The sequence below is a fragment of the Megalops cyprinoides genome, chromosome 9, assembly GCF_013368585.1.
Source record: "Megalops cyprinoides isolate fMegCyp1 chromosome 9, fMegCyp1.pri, whole genome shotgun sequence".
NCBI lineage: Eukaryota > Metazoa > Chordata > Actinopteri > Elopiformes > Megalopidae > Megalops > Megalops cyprinoides.
In genome coordinates, this window is record NC_050591.1 from 22,563,911 (window position 1) to 22,577,539 (window position 13,629).

The window sequence follows — 13,629 nt, forward strand, 5'->3', positions numbered from 1 at the left end:
GTGCAGATTCTGTGAGTGTGTGGACACCGTATGTTGTGAGTGCATAATTTGTTTGCTGTGTGTGTAACTGATGCTCATGTTCTATCACAGAGCAAAGTGTATTCCAAGAATGTAGTATTCCTCTCTACCTTAACTTAGAAATAGCACAGCATGTGTACCATACATCTGAGCTACCACAGGGTTGCCTCACAAGTATCTGCTACATTTATCGTCACTGTAGTTGACACAGAACTGTATTATTGTATCAACTACAGGGGAGAAAAATATCAAAGACATTTTCCACACATCTTTTAGAAACCCCATAGTGTTTATGCCTGGGAAAACAGTGCCTTAAAGAGGCTGTGGAGCAGAAATATTTTTTTTTTTCCTGCTGGCTGTCCTGGCAATGGTTGCTGTCATCATGAAGTGTTAAACACGAGTGTCAATAAAATCTAACAATAGACTACGAATTCCAGAACTACCCTGCCGAGCACTAAGTCACTTACAAGCTCGGCAACATCCTGATGCCTTGGTGAAAGGCCCCAGATGACCAGCTCTCGTCCTTCTGTGTAGCGTGTGTCCCGCAAAGCTAATACCAGTGCCCGGAGGCTGCAGGACACCTCCACCCCAGATGTGTTATGGGGAAATGCCAGAGTGATCTGCCACAGAAACAAACATGTCAGACATAGCCTACACAGACTGGTCTCAGATAGAGCCTGATTGCAGACTGCGTGATTATAGAGAACGCCTGATTTCAGAGCATTCAGCCATAACCAGTTTCAGAGAGATTCTGATTTTATATACATCTACACACATGACTCTGTAGTTAAATCAAAGGCCACAGAGTCACATGATCTGGCAGAGACCCTTCTGCACCTATTACCTGCTTGGCACGTATTAAAAATTTTTTAAAAATTAATTGGAGCTCCCTTTTGTCAAGGCTTCTTAGCAGGTATACCAAACATAAACAAGACATAAATAAAAATTATATCCCACAGAGGACTCTGCACTTTGAATGTTTCCACTCTCAGCACATAAGTGGTTATCTCACATAAAAAGACCCTCAGAAGATCTAGACCATCAAGTTGATGAATCCTGCCTTGTGGAGATATGACAAGCTGCCCATCCCACTGATCCAGGACCTGGAGTCGGGCGTGCGTATGTATGGGTATGTATGTTTGTGTGTATTTGAGAAAGAGAGTGAGTGTGTGCATGTAAGTGGTGTGTGTGTCCATGTGTGAGTGAGTGTGTGTGTGCCTGTGCTTAAGTACATACTTATGTGCCCCCATATGAGTGACTGCATGTGGGAGCGTGCGTGTGCGATCGTGTGTGTGTGTGTGTGAGTGTATGAGTTTGTGCATGTGTGTACCTTTGTCATGCTTTTTCCATCTTCAATGCAGCGCAGAACATCCTGCTTCACTGAGGGACCGACACAGCTCCCGCTTTCTGCACAGTGTCCTTCATATGATTGCCAGAACCCTCTGAGTTTGGCGGAGACAACAGAGGCCTTCGAGCCTGGCTTTGCCATCATTTTGCCCCTCTTTGCCTGCTCTTTCCTCAACATATTTCTCCCCACAGATTTCACAACCTATTATTTGAAGGGAAGAAAAGAAACAATAAAGTCCTTACATTTTTTGGTTGTTATTAAATCAGATATGGTTGGGTACTCTGCTGATTGTGCCATGTGTCTGGTAATTTATGGGAAATTCACATCCAAGTTGAAATATGAGTAAAATGAGTAAAGGGGCTGCCAATAAATCATAAATCACATGAATACATCACCCAAAAAAATTTAGCAAAACAGACTTTTACAAGGGAGATTTAAAAATGTATACGTTTACGTCATGTATACTAATACTTTTCTGTTACATCTACAATAACAATAAATTGCAGATTTTAAAGTCATAAAACACAAATAATTTGTATGGTATATAATACCATAAATATTAAAATGTTTCTATAAAAAAGAGCCAAGTTGGGATTCTGTCCAGAAAGAATTAATCTAAAGAGCCCCACAATGTCTGCCCTGTATGCTGTCTGCATTTTATATGAAACAGCTGATCCCTAATTATGTACTCATTATATGGAATGAAAATGCAGCATTTCTTTTAGATCTTTAACAGGAAATTATACATCATTACACAAAATCATTTGGTCTTTCTGGTATTCATCTTGCCAATTTCAAATACAGGCCCAAAGCCCATTGTTGACACGCATGAATGATATGTCCATTAACCAGTTAAAGCTGAGCAATAACTAAAATTACTATGAATACATACTTTAAAAATGCCTATCTGTCTAAAGCACTACAGTAAATCTAAGCCCCCTCTCACCAATGGTCAACTTGTAGCCTACCCATACCAAATGGCTGAAGCCAGGCAGAGCTATGGATGGTTTTTAATTGATATAGTCTTGACGAGAGACTTGGGAAAGGTTGCTGCTGGAAGAGGTATTTATGGGTCAGTAGAGGGCACTCATCCCTCTGAGGCAAGTAAATCCAGTGCAGTGATTGGGGGGGCGACACTGTACTGTAGGAGGTGGTTTTGCAGATTAGACTTCACACAGAGGTTTTGACCAGCTGTGATCAGCCTAGATCCTACAGCACTTATCAGTCCACCAAAGCACTTAATACCCTGGGGTGCAGCTGCATAACACTGACATGCAGGTTTGAAGTACGATTTTCAAGAGAGAAGCACAAGAGTGAAACCGATAGAAAGGGATTGGGCATCACTAATAAACAAGAAGCAGGGTGTGAAATACGGGGGGTCTCGGGGGGGGGGGGGGCTAATTTTTTGTCTATGCGGCAAAGTGTTGGCGAGAATAATAATTTTGAATTTACATCAAATTTAATCATAGTTACAATCTGCATACAGCTCTGCGTCCACCTCCACACCCATTACTCTTGTTTGAATTACTCATGAACTTGTCATTGCATAGATATGGAACTCATATCACAAGAAATAGCGGAACCAGAGCTTTGTAATGATGCCAGTCACATATTTGTACTTACGAAGAAACTTAATAACTAGTTTCTTCACCCATTTTCACACTCCTGCTTCTAAGTCACGAAGTCCCTATTGCTTCACAACATACCACATATCAAAATAAACAGTAGAACTTACCCTTTCCGATGATATTAGTTGTTTCTCTGTGTGACAAAGCTTTGTTTTGAAATCACAGCAAATTTCTGAATTGTCTCCAACATAGAGCTGACATTAAATCCCACTTTGTTTGAAAAATAAACACAATTGCAATGATTCAAAAGTTGTGGTCAAAAGACGTGCGCAGGTTTTCCCAGGAAACTTCCATTATTTGCATGTCAAACTTTATTATGAATAATCATCATACATGGATCCATAAACTTTGTATGTTCGCCTGACGTTACCCAAGTTGCCAGATCGTCTGTGAAACACAATCTACACACACAATCCACACATTACAGTTATTTATGTACTTATTTATTTACTATCCACCCCCCCCCCCCCCGAAAAAAAAAACCTCCTATATTTTGCAACCTAAATGTTAGCAGGTATGGGTAGGGGGGACCCCCCCAATTGCCACCAGGTATTTCGCACACTGACAAGAAGGTATCGATTGTGTGCACCCCAACATCATAACCTTTAGAATCTAGCTACAGTTAAATGATTGCTGAGGCTTAAGGTAAAAATGACCAAGCCCTGTTCCATTCCTCTTAGCACACAAAGCACACTTTGCTGTAATTGGGCTAGACATCGCCTATGACACAGTCAAGATGACTGAGACACACGCGCTTTGTCTGTGAAGAGAAAAAACATGCCTCTGCCATTTAATTTTAATGTGGTCTGCTTTCACTTATCAATACCTCAGTCATTTTATTATTTCAAACATCCCGTGCCTCTCTATGCTTTGCCAAAAAAATAAAATATAATAAAAACACTGGTTGTCAGCTAGTATTAAGTAGAAGCCTGTAACTACTACCCTGATAAATTAAAAAAGAGGGCTGAAAGTAATGGAAAAACAAACTTTGATTATTATGGGGCCAAGCACTATAGGTGCTTGGGCACTCTTGTGTTCTTGTTCACATCTTTACGATAGAGGAGGAGACCATTGGCATTGGTGGGTCTGTGTTTTGCTAGTTTGAATATATGCTGCATGCCGTTCTTCCTGTTCCTGACTTCCTCACTTATTTTATTGTATTACCAAGTTTTATTTAGAGTGAGAATGTATTCTTGTGTCAAGAACAAATCCTGTTTGCATATAAGTCTTTATCATTGGTAGAAGACTCACATTTCCCTGTTTGTGGGCAACAATATGTCCCCACAAATGTCAAGGATCTCCTGTACTTTATTTACTTTTTATTTTATTTAATTTTACTATTTATTTTACTATTTTTAAAATTCACTCACCTTTTTGAAAAATGTCTATAAAACCCAGTTTTGATCAAAAACTACGAAAATGTAGTAGTTATTTACAGTCCACTTGCCCAATATAACATCTGTTTGGCCTGACAGTAAGAGCCCTATAACATGTGTTTTTGTGCAATGTTTAAGCCTTCATAAAAACATATCATGGATAGAAAAAACTATGTAACCTTCTGCATATATGTACCTGCTCAGGCTCACTTTTGACTTCCATCATACTGGATTTTGATGTCCATCATTTCGGGGTGACACCATAAAGTGGAAGGAAATGTATGAATTTCCAGAACATATCAGTGTTAAAACACATTATTGATGAGATAATACATTTTATTGATACACTGGACTTAAATCACACTGTGGACAAGTGGTCTGTGGACAGCTGAGCTGAGGTTAGCATTTTATTTCACCTACATTATAGCCCTGCATCTCAGCCCACTGTGTCATGTACTGAATAAGAATAAAAAGAACAATTTTGTTGTTGTTGTTGTTGTTTTTTTTGTTACTTTTTTGAATGCTACTTTTTGAATGCAAGTATGATGTCCGACACAAATGTATGTAGAATAATTTCAGGTTTTAGCTTTAACCTAGCGCATAACACTTTGCAAATAGACTTAATGAGGGAGTCCTTCAAGAACAATTGTAAACGATTTGTAAATGATTTTCAGTTATATTTCAAAGATAATTTTTATGTCTCTAGTAAATTTAAAATTTCTAACGTCTGTTAAACTAACAGCTCACAGTGCACGAGGTGTACAACTACAGCTGTACATACCCATAGCCTGCACTCAGGTACACTTTATCCCACGCTCAATGTGCAACAGCTGTCTAAAACAAATTGTTGTACAGACCCACAGCCTGCACTCCTGTACACTTTAACTTATTGTGCAGTAGCTGTTAAAGTATTGTACAGCATCTGTTCAAATTTATTTTTCTATATATCTCATTCTTTCCATCCTTACGCCATTGTATGTATGTGTCCTGCACTACTCTTGTTGTTTGTTGTTCCAGTACTATTGGATGGTATTTGTTGTTGTCACGTTGTAAATCATTGTGTGAACGCACTACGAGAGACACTGGAACCGGAGTCCTTGTTTGTGTAACTCCTTGTATGTGTAAAACCATACTTGACCAATAAACACTGATTCTGATTCTTATTAAGCATGAGAAGTTAAAATGGTTAATTGAATTGAGAATAAAGTATGACGTTATCAAAAACATTATAAGTATTGCTTGTAGTGCAAAATCCACAGCTCACGTTTTATATATCGTCAGTGTATTCCGCAGGTATGTTTAATACGTAGCAAATTGTGGTATTGCACCGGACTTCCTGAACTTGTGCATAGGATACTTTGGTTACATGCCAGACAGACTCACTATTATGCCACTAAACAGGACGAAATGGAGACAAACTAGTTGCTGGATAGATCAACGTAGGAATGCATGAAAAAAGCCAATTCAGCTAGTACTGGAAACGGTGTAAACACATACACGCTCACTTAATCCTAAAAAAATCATACCTGTTACAACGAATTCAAGACATAAGCCAGACGCTCGAAGTGAAATACCCCAGCACTTACAACAGAAACACATGTTATTCAAAGAGCGAAGGTTAACCTTAAGGCATCTAGGCCATCTAGCAGGGTTGGTTTCTATTCCTCCGACGGTGTGTCACAAAAAATGTCATAGAGCTTTGAGAAGTTATTTATAGCTATAAGTTATTTATAACTTAATGCCAAAATGCACATCAAGTCATTTTTGACCCAAGCAATGCACTCACCCGTTCACCAGATTTCTTTCTCGCTTCTTCTCAAGCGTCTGTTGCCCTAGCAACAAGCTACCACTCTGAATTGAGTAGTTCTTCATGCTCGTCATGTTCGTGGCCCTCATTTCAGAGCAGGTGCTGCGCAGGTCCATTGATGTTATAACCGTCTTGGAGGACTGAAAGGGGACAGTGACGGTTATACTGGCATATTCATATTGTTGCTAAAGATACAAGCTTTAAAGTAATGCCCAAAAATAATGTGTTTGGGCTCCTACCGAGAAAAAAAAAGATGGTTCACTGAGCAGCAGTCGTCGTGATTGGTCATCCACTCGTGACTTTCGGTGTATCAGTGTGCAGTCAGAGCTGTCGGAATACAAGTGGCAGCCATAGCTGTAGACGTCATGTTTGCGCAGTTCGAACGTGTATTTTCTCTTAAAATAGAATTTGCGTGCGCGTGTGCCAATGTGTTTACAGTTTTTCTCAATTACTTTCATACATCAACTAAGACTGTGGTTACGAGGATCAAAACCAGATATTTGTCCATCAAAGCATTGCATGAATATGCTCTCACTTTTTTCCACACAGATGGCAATACCATAAACACACTTTTGCAACACAATTACCACAAGGTGGTTATGAGAAATTTAGCACAAATAATCGGATATTATCTGATCAATTAACAATTACCTAAATTTACATTTCACGTAAAAATTCAAGTTACTTAGAGAGTAACCCCTTTAATGAAATGTGTTCACCTCTTCCTGTGAAGACTCTAAACAATGAGAAATATAATGTGGTCTGCAATGTTTGAGATATTATTTTATTATTTTGTTAGTTTGACTATTATCAATAAAAAAATTTACAGAGATGTCCTATCAGAATACGAGACAGAATGATTATTGTGATGTCTTCGGCATATTTGCCTACAGGTAGCTAGCTTGTTCAGAAGTTTGTTTGTTGTTACTATCCTCCTGTATGTTGTAATGCTTTTATATGTGTTACTATAACTGTGTGGGATTTAGTTTTCATTTGGGAACGCTAATGTGGCAGTTTTTTTTTTCAGATCATGAGTGCAGAGCTTGCCAAGGGCGTAACTTTGGATTGAACATTGGGGGGGGGACCTCTCTGTTGCCTTGTAATATGCATGGCTGGTGGCTATCATCATCACATGTAGATAGGTAGCTCATAAGAGCTCTCCGTGCACAGCTAGATAGCTATTGTATCTAAGTAGTAAGATCTCAAGGGATGTAGCCATTATTGTTGGGGATAAGGCCTTACAATTAGCTGCATTCTTTTAGTATTATTTGATATTGCTGCTGCTGCTACTACTACTACTACTACTACTAATAATAATAATAATAGCATTAATACTGAAGTACCTATTCTATTTTCTGTTTTATTCTGTACATTATTTTAGCTGTTTGCTAAATATTTAGCCACTCATTAGCTATAATTTGTATCAATTCAGAGCTTGGAATTCTCACTGGATGCAAGAGGTCGTGCTCTCTAGCCCACAGTGCTTTTGCCAGGGGAAGGTTACTTCATGTAAAACTTCTGTAAAACATGGCATCTGTACTGACTTTAAATGAGATAGCAATGTCAAGAAAAAGTGTGATGTAGTGCAAGCCCCATAACATGTCTGGAAAATCAGAGATCAAAACAGAGATTGCACAGGCATTGCAGAGGCTTTACAGTGACAATAATTACATTTTTATTTATAAAGACTTTGGGGAGAGTACTCAATACACAGTGGCAGAAACACAGGATATGGGCCGTTATATATAGTAATGGACTGTTACCTACTTACTCACGCACGTATGCACTCATTCACTCAATCACTCATTCAGACATGCTTCATAAAAACCAGCTGGATCAGTCCTCAAGGACTGGTTTTAAAAATGAGAATCAGGTTCATCAGTAAGTACAGGATACTGTCTCTTAAACCTGTTCCAATGCATGACAACAACCATTCAAACAGAGGAAGGGAAACTCATCTCACAAATCACCTTGTTATGAAGAAACCCACCAGTAGATTTGGAGTGGTTTACATGTATAAAAAACAGTGCATCAGACACAAAAATTCACATGAAAGCCACAGCAGAGGATGACTACAATAACAAAGCCATGATTCCTTTAACCATCTTACGTAAATGACGTGATTGGCAGGAAAACAGTCCTTTGCCTGGAGCCCCTCACGTTGTTGAAGTGAGCTCTCTGTCAGGACGTTTTCGCTTTATTTTTAACAAGATGTGGCGTTTGTTGGCTTATCTGCCTGCATCTGGGGCTGGGATGGGTGAGGTGGTAAACAAGGCTGTCTCCAACGCACAGCAGGCCTGCGGCTCCAGTCCTAGGTTCTGGTCCCAAGTCACAGCCCAATACGACCCTGCGTTCAGATCAAAGCCCACAATGCTCCATGGGGTCCAACGTGAGCCCGGAAAACCCTGCTGTTCAATACTGGAGACCACAACAACCTTTATGAGCAGAACCGAGCCTGTGACGCCACACGTTGCCAGGTTTGGGTTTGGATGGCCTGATCCAAGCTGACTGTAAGATCTCGTTGTAAACAAAACCTTTAAACTTTACTTGGGGGACTGAGTCAGAGCTATGGACAGAAACCTCACTGGCCTGGCTACCATCAGAGGTCTGCTCTCGGTAACAGCACATGGGAAGTTGTTTGGTTTGATTTTCATTTATACATTCCCTTTTTTTGTGAACACTGTGAATGGTTCTATTTAGTGAGATGGTGGTAACAAAAACCCACAGCAGTGATATATCAAAGAGTATCAGATATATTGAAGGGAACACACAGCCTTTGAACCTGGTCTTTTCCGTCATCTGTTCTGTGCCCCTGTTAACCAGTTCCTTCCTTAGCTTGTGAATATTCATCAGCAAAAGACCACTTGGCTTCCTCTCACCTGCACCAAACAACACAGTCTGTCTCTCTCCCTCTTTCTAAAGATTTAATCAAAGGATTTGCAGATTATAGTCACAGGTCAGTGAGAGAAATGTTTCAGATATTATATCAAAGTGGTCAAATGAGTGATGGATGTTTGTGAACCTGAGGAATACATCATATTTTATGTATTATAATATATAATATATTGTATATTATATAAAATACTGTGCAGTTGATCAAATAGAGGTGATGGTCCCATTGTGATCTGAGACCCATGTCTTTATTGACTAATAAACCTTAATAAGCTTACCTGATGGTTGACTGTGCTTATGTAACCTTACATAAACTCATTCTCTATAGGAAATATGGCCAAAGCAGATTTCTGTTCCCTGCCACAGCCACTGTCTCCATGCACTTGGGGCTTCAACCAACAGTGACTAATAAAATCTGTAATTGTTCATTTACAATATCCTGAATAACTAAAGCCAAACTGGGAATCAGGAGGACTATTATTTTAATCTGTGACAGCAATTGTTGGCAGTTACTGCAGCCATAACATAAGTCACTACTCTGTTGATGATGTGACCCTGGCAAATTCACTTTATTAAATTAATGCTTGAGGAACCATAGCTTCCAAGTCTCATTGAATCTTTGAAAGCTGGATTGGACTCTATTCCCCTAGAGATCAGGCAAGATTGTTTATGCTACTAGTTCTATCATGGAAATCAACCATATCAAATTGGAATGAAATTCTGACTGTCAAACTTTGAGAGTTCTGTTTGACGAATTTCAAACCTTGTTCTGGAATGTGGTGGACTTCCTCCACCCTGGACCTTCCCCCACATGATGGTGTCCTCTTGATCTGAGAAGTTGTTACATCTGTCACCCTCTACACATTTCATATTAAAAATGTTATACACACCAGTGACCAATGTTGGCAGCATATACATATTTGCTTTCAGTAGCCCATGCCTATGGGAGTGATATACTACTATATAACATACAAACGTGATTTATTCTCCCATACACCCTTGTACCCCTATCCTTCTCTTTACACAGGTGTCCAGAATTTGTCCAGGTGTCCAATCAATTAATAATAGTTTATATGTGAAGGGGATATATCTACAGAAACAGATACACAGAAATAAAAGAAATTGTTTTCATACTTCCATGGCATCATACACCCATGGCAAAGTAAAACAACAAGGCTTCTGTCTGCTTTTTGATGGACTAATTACCCTTGATATGGAAGAGATTAATGATACTACACTGTCATTAATTTACTAATCAAAATAATCCAGAACTGACAACTGATTTATAAATGCCCATTATTGACAGATTTACATTTTTACAACAGTAATACATGGATTGCTTTAGTCCAGGGCTGATGTGTTTGAAATTACAGCACAGGATTAGGCCTCTCCAGAACACAAGCATTAGTCAAGTCACAGTTTCAGAGTCCTCCCTGTCCCATTTGCTTCTAATTTATCATTTGTATTGTATTCATTTCAGTGGATTTAAGCTGTCCCTCAGCACTGTGACACTGCTGTAGAAACACACACGCTACACAGTCGCCTCATATCCTTGTATGTTTAACCCCCGGTGAGGACTGTGTTCATGATATAAACTGTTGTCACTTGAAGTACAGTTCCTCCAGTCAGGTTATATGCACCTCCAAAGGAACATGGTGTGAAGCAGGGATAGAAGGTCAGATCACAGTTGAGAGGGAGCCCTGTGAGGAACTGGCAAGTGGTTGCTTCAAAAACAGATCGCTGGTCTGGTTTTCTTCTTTTCTTCCTGGTTTTACAATTGCTTTCACAAAATTAATAACATTATTGACACATTTTTCAAAACTCATAAAACAAAACATTCTCTGGCAGAAAAACCACTAAAACATGCAACAACACAGATTTTCCAAGGTTCTGTTTGTATTAATACATCTTCTGAAGCAGATACCTGTAAAAAAAATCATGGAATATTTTTCACCAACGAAGCACATTGTCACCAAACATGTGATAAGACCAATCAGTGACAGCAGCCGGGTGGGTTTTTCAACAAAACCTTTGCTTTGATCATCCATACATTTTGTTCAGAGAACTGATGAGAATGCAGAATTACAAAACAATTCTGTAAAATAGGCTCTGATTGTAAGACTCGTGGTATCCATAGGGTACATTGCAGCACTGTGCTCTCCTGATTAGTGAGCAGTGACTATTTGCAAATGCATTTATATTGAAGTTTGCAACAAATACATTAGCATTTCAAAAGCGCATTTAATAACAATGTAATTTAGATCTTTGTGAATTTGCACATTTGTATGTTTTGTAATTATATGTAAAGCATGTAAATTGTATTTATGTATGTAGTCTTTAAAACTTTGTTTGCTGCTGAGTTTTTAAAAAGTTGCTTGCAGTTCTGTCATAAAAAAGTCAACAAAAAAAAAAACAAACAAAAAAAAAACAACAGTAACATAACATGCCTATAACCACAAACCACTCAGATTAAGAATGTGGGGAAAAAGAGGTTTTGAGGTCCACAACTGAAGTAATTACCGAGGTTCTGAGTGATAAAACAGAGCAAATAAGGAACAGAGAGGCAATTCCATTTTCTCTCTTGAAATGCAATGTATTCCTCACAGCTGAGATCAGACCTCACATTAACAGAACACATGACAGACCAACTTACTGTTAGAGTGCTATATGTAGAACATGAGTGCACTCAGTACAGTACATTTAGCATGTTCCCTGGAAAAAAGCTGAGAAAAAGACAGAAATCTATCTGCTCCAACATGAAGGATTTATAGGATTGCACATTTAGAGGATTGCACTGTTGGTGGCATCTTACATTCATTATCACCAAAATGGGCTCCTTCGGTTTCAAGTGGAAAGACCATGTCAGGGATGGGGTTGGGGTGGGGGTGGAGGAGTGACCTGTCAGAGCAGACGATCCCTGTGTTTGAGAGATTCCAGATGAGGGCTGGTGCGGTTCTCCCAGGAGAAGGGGCCCCAAATGAGGAGTGATAATGCAGCAAGGGGCTACCCAGGATCAAGAGGTCAATACAGGGGTACAAATTGAGTGTGTGTGTGTGGGTGTGATTTGGGGGATTCTCAATCCATACTGATCCTTTGCTCAAGGTCTGATGGGGAACCCCCCCCCCCAGCCCCACAGCATACATACATACAAGTAAATTCACCTCTACACCTTGTTTATCTTCCTTTCATTTTTATCCACCGACCTTGGTGGTGCATGTTCCTCTTTCACTTGAAACATAATTTGATGTTTGAGTTCAGCCTCCAGAAGTTTCTACTTTTGTATCAACTGTGTCATAGGTTAGAAAATTCAGAAACACTTCACGGGACTTAGCTCACACCTGTTTCTGAAACCAACTGGATCCATTCTGCAAGGCTGAGGTTATCCTTCTGTCCATGGATGGAGGGTTGCAGAAGTTTGCACTGTTTCACTCCAGGCTTTCGTATAAATCTTAAATGTTTCCACATTTGCCTGACAGATGCGTTTGTTCTGGGCTGGTTACATTTGTCATATCTGAGGACATTACTCATGAGCACAGCTGCGATTTTACAGGGGTGACTCAGATTCCATGATCAAGGGTTAAACAGCAGTGACCTACCTGAGATCTGAACCTATGACCTGATCCACATGAGGGAGCTAGCTGGAAAGCAGTAGGTAAAATTAATGAAATGTTGATCAACCTACTATTAAAACAATCCTGACACAATGAGCCATGGAAACAAATTTAATTTGGTGTTTATTAAGACAAAACATTCCTGTGTCTGTAACTGTCCATGCATTTTATTTGTTATTATATGATATAAATATCTTTAATGCACTTAACAGTACTTGCCATATTTGTCTTGAATCATCCTCGAAGTGGAATGTTTTATGGTGTTGTATGCCAAATCACATAGGATTAGGAAAAAGATATGTATTTTTAATATCTGCTGATTTTAGTGTTGCAGCTGTTTCCCAATTCAAAACGTTATGAGTTCAAATGCAAAGCTGGACAACACAATTAAACACAAAGATAACCTGGATCATATTAATTGAACTGATGTGTAAAATGCAAGCTGTGTTAAGTCAGAATAATATTAATATTAATATTTTATGTTCTCCATAAATGGTCTGGAAACCAATCAAGGATTTAAGCCAAGATTAATAAATGGTTATAGCTACATTTCCTGAACATTATTATCAGAACTACGTGTTCTTGACTGATCATGAATGTTTTTATTTCCTTTTAATATGTGATGTATTTATTTTCTTTATGCAGAAACGCCTGAAAAATGTGGCAGACGATTGTGTTTTAGTTATTACTATTGCAGTGTAATATTTTTTGAGCAATATGATATATAGCGCTGATGTGCCAGTTATATTTAAATCAATATCCCTGCTTTAAATCGATACCTTATCCCATGAAAGCTTTTTTTTCCCATTTCCACACTAAACACTTGCCATCTGGTAAAAAATGTATGGAACTCTTCCACTCTCTCGAGAACAACAAAATGCAAGCTTCTGTTGTTTAGGACTAGAGCTAGAAACAAAAAAGTCCTATGGAAATTGTGAGTAAGCTGTAA